The sequence below is a fragment of the Pieris napi genome, chromosome 2 (assembly GCF_905475465.1).
Source record: "Pieris napi chromosome 2, ilPieNapi1.2, whole genome shotgun sequence".
In the NCBI taxonomy this organism is placed as follows: Eukaryota; Metazoa; Arthropoda; class Insecta; order Lepidoptera; family Pieridae; genus Pieris; species Pieris napi.
The window spans coordinates 957,754-965,784 of record NC_062235.1 but is presented as its reverse complement, the minus strand read 5'-3'; the positions used below and the strand labels follow the sequence as shown (position 1 = coordinate 965,784).

Sequence of the window (8,031 nt, the reverse complement as noted above, 5' to 3'; positions counted from 1 at the left end):
ATTTTTATGATCTCACAAAAAGAAAATTTAATGCTGCACCATTTATTAAAGTAATACACGTCTTCACACAAACATGCAATTGAATTAGTTATCGTCCTTGTCGGAGCCCTTGTTCTTCGATGCACCCTTCGCCTTTCCCTTAATCGAATTACTGAGGATTGAGAAGGTTTGTGCTGGGTTCTTGGAGATCTCTGACAAGAGTTTGTTAAAGTTCTTTATGGCTTCTAAGTTGGTAATAGAAAAACCGCCGTCAGTGTCCTTGTCTTCGTCATCAGATGACGCAGCTTGCGTATGCATGATGCAGGCGAACATGACGACAGCGAGGATGGTGATCTGTAAAATAAGAGTTCCACAATTCGTGTCATTGATTACCTTTTTTTTATAGAACAGGTGGCAAACAGACAGTAGGCTGATGGCCAGTCAATCCGCGGCCCATGTACACTCTTAATTCCAGAGGGCTCGCATGTGCGTTGCCGGCCTTTTACGCTCTTTTCTTGAAGGACCCTAATTCGAAACAGCGGCGTCGTCGAAACAGCAGATACCGGCGGCGGTATCACTTAACATCCTGCCTGAGCATCCTGCCCGTGTGCCCCCCGTTCTATAAAAAAAAAAAAAAAGACGCTCGTATGTGCAAGCGACAGGTCGTAGACGATTTGAATCGCTCTTCTTCTTCTTGAATACGGTCAAATGGAAGAGGCTCATACTAGAGAGCTCTCGTCCTCTCTTTGTTCTCTTGTTGTTTACCAAAGATCGAATCCGACAAAACGATGTGACAAATTTGTAATATTTTCTTTTATAAACAAGATAAAATAGGATTTAAAGATATATCTTACCTTTGAAGAAACCATGATGATATCAGGATTGTTTAGGTGATTGGGGTTAACTGAAGGTGACTGAATGTTGACTGATGATGAAGTTTGTCTAGGCCTAGCTTTTATATGAATGTGGTTTCCTTTGCCACTTTTACGATCATCAATTAAACCGATAAAAATGTAGATTTAGTCTATAAACCATTTATAGCGAACATTTAGGAAATGGCTAGATCTAATTAACAATGAACCTAATTGACAATAATATAACATAATGGTCTTTATATTTATTTTATCATAGACATTTAATATTTACTATTTTGCTTGAATCTTTTGCCTATTTTAATATAAAACAAAATTATAAGTCCATAAGGAAATGTACTGTTTAGTGAAAATTTATAAAACTTTACAGTCAGTATTTGCCTTTTAGATATATAATATTTTCTATTAAGCCTAAGAAAAATATAAAATATCCTCGAGATATTTTCACATACTGAAGAGAGTTTTGTGAACAAAGAAAACATTTAACTGTCTTCTGTGCAAGAAATATTGATGGTGCAGACTGCGCCAGGAGTACAGCATGAAGTTTACAAAAATAGAAAAAACATTATTTGTTCAAGTAGTTCATGACCCCATTTGTTACTGTGCTATATTAAACACAATTTCAATCAATATTACATATTTGAGATTTATTTATTATTATTGATTAACACTTCGTTGCATTACAATATAAAACTTGAACGTAATTAAATGAAAAGGAGGGCAACTTGGTGGCCTTATCGCTATCGAGCGATCTCTTCCAGGCAACCACTGTGAGAAAAGAATTTTTTAGGTAGAAGGTAGGCAAGAAGAGCAAAAATACATATTACATATAGTTATTAAAAATAACTGAACAGGAAGAATAAACAAAATAAACTAATAAAGGATATATGAAAAATAAAAAGTGCACATGAATCATGATAATTTAATTTAAGATCTATATTAATTTAAGATAGTATTTAGAAACGAAATGTAGGAATATGATGAGGACAGGTAATGTTTGTATAGAAGAAATTTAAAGGAAGATAGAGAAGGAGCTAAGCGAATAGGGATTTAGCTAGGTAATAGAATATATTATATTTTGTGTGTTAATATCTACAATCTTATTGCAGACTGTTGTTGGACCTACTGGTTAGTTTACAGATTTAGATGCAACATGAGTGGTATTCATATAAAATATCATATGCAGAGTATACAACAGAAAACTTGTTGGTGATAGTGGGAGTCCCTGTCTATCTTTCTTGTTAACACCATTACGCTCTCCATCGAGAACGTGATGATGCAGCAGTATCTGAAGAGCGATATAATATTGCTCATACCAAAACGAGAAATTTTGTAGAACGGACATTTGAGATGAGGAAGAGAAGGTTCCCTAGCTTACAGAGAGGAATGGGGTACAAAATACCGTTTCATATATTATAGTTACACAGCTGACCTGGCAAACGCTTGTTTTGCCATGTATATTATTTCTAGGAAACATTGTTTTAGTTCAATAAAACTAACTAATTAATATATTAAAAATTATATGTATTTTTGTCATATATGTGCTGTATCATAAAAAAATAATAACAAAAAAAATCTAGAAAATAAAATAAAAATTTGGGGTGTACACCCCTTATCACTTAGGGGTTTGAAATATATATAGTAGCCAATTCTGAGACTTTCTGAATATGCATAAAAAATTCAGAAGAATCGGTCGAGCCGTTTCGGAGGAGTATGGGAACGAACATTGTGCAACAACAACAACACTATACTGCCATTTCAGAGTATACCTGGAGGGGATAAGAGGATAGCATTTATTGTCAATTTTGTAAATCTTAATTGTATTTTATTGTTTTTAGTCTAAGTTTGGCCATTGGGCTGTAAATAAATAAATAAACACACGAGAACTTTATATATTAGATTTGCTGTATACCCAATACTTAATTATAAGCGAATGATTACTCGTAGAAGAGGAAGAGAGTGTTCAAAAACAGATGTAATTTATTATTTTCAAATTGTGAGCAACTATGGATGTCCAAACCTGTGCTAGGTTTGGACATCCATCATGTTTATCAGAATGCTCAATCTAGATATCTTTGAGTTAACAAAATGAAGAATATAACAGTTTAAAACACACACAAAAACATAGATTTTAAAGACAAAAAAGGTTGCATATATTGTCTCAGTTAAAATTAGTTTCAGCGGATGGAGAGTTTAAATATCGTGATATGTTATAAGCGTTATGTTTGTCCACGCCGGCCATTGGTTGCAAAATTTTACACTTTTTCTATGCCTATTTGTGGCCTTTTTGCCGCGGCTTTTAATAAATAAATAACAAATAAAATACATTCTCGAATAAAGTAGCTACTTGAGTAGCAATCACAGTTCAAATGTTGTCTCAGGTGATTTTTGATCTCCTTTTATATTTCCATTTTCCATTTCAACGCTATAAAGGAAAATCGGAAATCTCACCACTTATAACTCAAAATCGGCTGGATATGTATTAGTTATTACGCTTCGAATAGCAAAATAAGTAATAAATCTATATCGATTTTACGCCTAATTTTACGTCGAATTCGTGTCAGTTGAAGAAATTCCGATCTTGAGGTGAATGAGGAGATGCCAGGCTTTGATTCTGTTCGATCCTCATCAAAAAATGTTGTATATCAGAAAGTGCTTTAACATGCAGTATCGCCATATTGGCGCTAGAGTGAAGATAAGGTAATTTTACTAATTAAACATGTTAATAAGAGCTAACTTGTTCACACTTTGACACTGACCAACTGCTGACTTGTTGATAGATGATCAAATCTGGGAGAGATTTGAAAACTAGTTTTAACTGTTTAACTTTAAAAATACATTCTGAAATAAACAAGCCACATTCAGAAATATGATTTCAAATATCTCAGGTGATCTGAGTTTTGTATTTGAATGCGGATTTTAAATTACTTTCCCTATAAACATTATTTGTTTTTAAAAATAATGGAAACATTTCATTACTTTTTTAAACGCATTATTAAAGAATTCATTCATTTATTTCAAAAACAAAATACAAATTATAACTGTATATTATGTTTGATTATTTTTTTCCCATTAAAAACTGAAGCAACTAAAGAGCTTAAATCTTCATAATTTAGTGGTATATTCTCAATCATCGCATTTTCAATATCGGTATCTCGGTATCCGAAACCAATTGGCCAATCTCTATCTTCATAATCATCTCCTGAAGATATCTTTAATAGGGAAATGCACAAGACAAGCGCGATGATTTCTACCTGTGAACAAATAAGCATAAAGTGTACATTTTATTTTTGTAGACGCCAAACGAAAATGTTAATAACCTCTGTCTCTTAAGTCCTGGAACCTAGAAGAGTAACAGTTCTGTTCGGGATTGCCGTATATATTACACTACTATATACGTATATATTCTCCAAGTCAAAACAATATTTGCTTCGCATGGAATCGAAACCAGAACCTGCAGGTTATATGCTGATATTTTTTAAAATTTAAAAAGTGTTTAAGTACCTTTCTAGCCATCTCTGAGTACTACATGTTTCATTAAATTTTTACCTTTTAAATATACTAGTTTGTTTTAAGTTATCTAAAACCGGAAACTACCTGTAATAAAGTTTTCTACACTGTTAGAACAATTTTAAACATTTACGCATTCACGAAGTAATGCAATAGTTAAAAAGTAATAGATTTCTAGATTTATTATTGTTCAAAAATCTAAGCGCATGATAGCAAGAACAACAAATCTGCAAAAAGTGTTAATTATTGTATAACGTATCTCCTATACAACTTCTGTAGTACATATTAATTTATTTCATAATCCACATCAACATCATCAGCAAAAAACAATTATACTAAAGATATAGCCAAAGTTGGAATAAATAATATATACAAAAAGGTTCAAAAAATTATTTACGAAAGGAAAAAATTATTGAATGTCTTAAATTTTATGGAACACCAACACACAAATAAAAAGTACATATTTACAATTTTCTTAACCTACATAGTATTCATAATAATCGTTGAAAATGAATAAGATGATACTTATTCGTTGAGCGAAGAAAGCACCAGATCTGGGGTCACCGGTACTATCTACCAGGTGCCAACTTTAATCTTTAATTAGCGCCTGCGCACTTGAACCCCACTTCCCAAGAGTCACTACTACAAAGGCAACAAAATCGAAGTTGGAGGAAAGATTCTTGTATTTGTGCCGTTTATTACACAGCTTTTTTGCCTGTGCGAGGGCAGGTAAGGCCATACCAAACAAAGTCTACGTATTAAAATATCAGTTAAATGCCTTTTTTAACTAGTCATATGAATAATGAAAAAAAATACCAAAAACTTAATATAACCAGAAATAATTAATTCATCAGAATATAATACCAGAAATTAGTAATAGTAGTATTTTGAAAACAAAACAGCATTTTTTGCATTAATAAAGGTAGTAAGTAGTCTAACCTATTACATACAATAAATCAGGGAGCGGCAAAATAATGTTTCAATGTGATTGTGATTTCCAGCGAATATGTTTTGAATTGTTTGTCAGTATAAAAACTAACCTTTTTCTAATCAATTACAGATAAAGTAGGAAATACCTATTTCCCAAATGATGCCATAAACTGTTAAAAAACCGACATTTACATTTTTATCAGTTAAATTGAAGAACATAAAATTGGTAAACGAAACTATTTTTATATAAAAGCTAGAACTAGACTAGCTTCATCATCAGTCAACTTTAGTTCACAGCAATCACCTAAACAATCCTGATATCATCATGGTTTCTTCAAAGGTATTTTATTACTATTTTTATTGAATTAACTAGCTTTGAATTGTCTTGTTCTAAGGTTCGATCTTTGGAAAACAAATAAAACTCTTTCTGATCTGGGAGACGATCTAGAATTATTAATACGCTTCTTTGACAGTGTTTCTCATATATAATTTTTTCAGATTATCATCCTCGCTATCGCCCTGTTCGCCTGCATCATGCATACGCAAGCTGCGTCATCTGATGACGAAGACAAGAACAGTGACGGCGGTTTTTCTATTGGCAAGCTTAGCAACTTAGAAGCCATAAAGAACTTTAACAAAATCTTCTCAGAAATCTCCAAGAACCCAGCGCAAACCTTCTCAATCCTCAGTAATTCGATTAAGGGAAAGGCGAAGGGTGCATCGAAGAACAAGGGCTCCGACAAGGACAATAACTAATTCAATTGTATGTTTGTGTGAAAATTCTTATAAGGGTGTATTTTAATAAATATTGCATCATCAAAATTTCTATTTTTATATTTTTTTAATAACCTTAAACAACGCTTAATCTTATGCTTTTTAATTATTCATCAAGTTCATTTTCTTTACCTATTTTTTGTTTATTCATTTCGACAAATTTCAATACATTAAACTATAAATATTTTAAGTAAACCTTACACGTAGACTATAAAATAAGAAACAGTTTGTATGGTAGGACTAAAACTATGGGTTGTACCGGATTAAGTAATTCATTAAATGAGGGTTTTTGGTATCTTAATGACACGCAGCAGTGCAGTTTGTTGCATTACAATAATGCTTTCAGGAAATAATTTAGACTTCAGAATGGTTTAATTTGCGATATCGTTAATGTAATGGAGATAATTTTTTGTATATATTCTACACTGCACCAAATGTTAGTATCAAACAATCAACATGACTTCCAAGGTAAGCTTGCATTTACATTAAAAAAATATAGAAAATAAGAAATTATAAGATTTTATTTGATTTTTTTTACCAAATTGGGTTTTAGAAATTTTAACTATTACTGCCATTTTCCTTCATTCAATTTGTGTTCAGTAGATCCAATGGGAGAAGGGGATGTGAATCTAAGTACGCCATTTTAATTACTGATAAACCACTCCTATTCAGATAGCATTAATGATATGTTCTTTCATGTCTTAAACAAAAAAAAATAATAAATAAAATTTTAGGTAATCATCTTCGTCGTTGTATTGTGCCTCGTGCACGTTGCCTTTGCGGGAGTACGTATCCCAAGACAAGCCGAAGGAGAAAAGGCGAGTGCCGAAAAAGGTGGAAGTGGTGTGGGTGGAAATGGTGCGGGTGGTAGCGGTGGATCACAAAACCTGGGAAGTTTCGCTGGAGTCTTCGAAAAACTACCTACGGGATTCCTTCAGACGTTTGCAGGATTTTTAGAAAAATTCAATACTGGAAATCCATCCGGCAAACAATAATCTTCAAGAGTTGATATAATTTAATAAACATCTCATATCTAGATTTTCTTTCATTTATTTAATCAATTATGTATAAGGATCGCATTCTACTTAGCCAGGCACAGCTTAGAACGACTAGTTACACTGGTGGACAACACATCAGAATTCACATAGAAACTAAAATTATATAAAAATTGTGAAGTGTGTAATCTAATATATAAAATTCTCGTGTCACAATGGTCGTTCTCATACTCCTCCGAAACGGCTTGATTCTTATGAAATTTTTCATGCATATTCAGTAAGTCTGAGAATCGGTTACTATCTATATCTTAAACCCCTAAGTTGTAAGGGTTTTTAAAAAAAATGGATTTTCTCGAAAAGAAAAATTGTTTTAATTGTTTTATGATACAGCATACAAAAATACATACAACCCCTAATTTTGACCCATTTACGATTAACGCCTATTTTTAATATTTTAGTTAGTTATTTTTATTGAACTAAAAAAATGTTTCCTAGAAATAATATACATGGCCAACCAAACAATGTAAAATTATCTGCACATTCATCATTCGAATACCCTTGCCAACATAATTCTCACTTGATACATTACAATAGTTATAAAAGCGCCATAATTAAAATATAGTATAAATCTAAAGCGAAAAACGTCGACTCGACTTACGCCTTATAAGATGGTACATATTGTTTATCTTTATTCTGCTTCTTGATGTTATAATTAAAATAATTCACGTCGGGATATCCAAATGCCGGTCGTTGGTAGACATTTGCAAATTCGCCAAACACATAATACGGAATCGTATATAATCCAGTGACGTAGTATGGCTTAGCATATGTCGTCTGTATGAGGAGATGCTTATCATCCTTGGATGTTGTCGGTTTGATCTTCTCCCAGTAAGACGGGGTTGTAGGTCGCCAATACTCCTTGGTGCTTTCCTTGGAATAATAATCATCAGCACAATAACAGCAAGAAAAGA

The 8,031-nt window shown here is 32.5% G+C and overlaps 3 long non-coding RNA genes across 3 annotated transcripts; 2 read left to right on the top strand and 1 right to left on the bottom strand.

Annotated features, from left to right (window-relative positions):
• Positions 1–258: 258 nt before the first annotated feature.
• LOC125060713 lies at positions 259–906 on the bottom strand. Its single transcript, XR_007118908.1, has 2 exons — positions 834–906; positions 259–333 (listed from the first exon to the last, which is right to left on the bottom strand). It is a non-coding gene; the product is annotated as an uncharacterized LOC125060713 (long non-coding RNA).
• Positions 907–5,421: 4,515 nt separating this feature from the next.
• Positions 5,422–5,866, top strand: LOC125060719. Its single transcript, XR_007118909.1, has 2 exons — positions 5,422–5,631; positions 5,790–5,866. It is a non-coding gene; the product is annotated as an uncharacterized LOC125060719 (long non-coding RNA).
• Positions 5,867–6,147: 281 nt separating this feature from the next.
• On the top strand, positions 6,148–7,101 carry LOC125060692. The gene is made up of 2 exons (XR_007118902.1): positions 6,148–6,533; positions 6,800–7,101. It is a non-coding gene; the product is annotated as an uncharacterized LOC125060692 (long non-coding RNA).
• Positions 7,102–8,031: the final 930 nt, after the last annotated feature.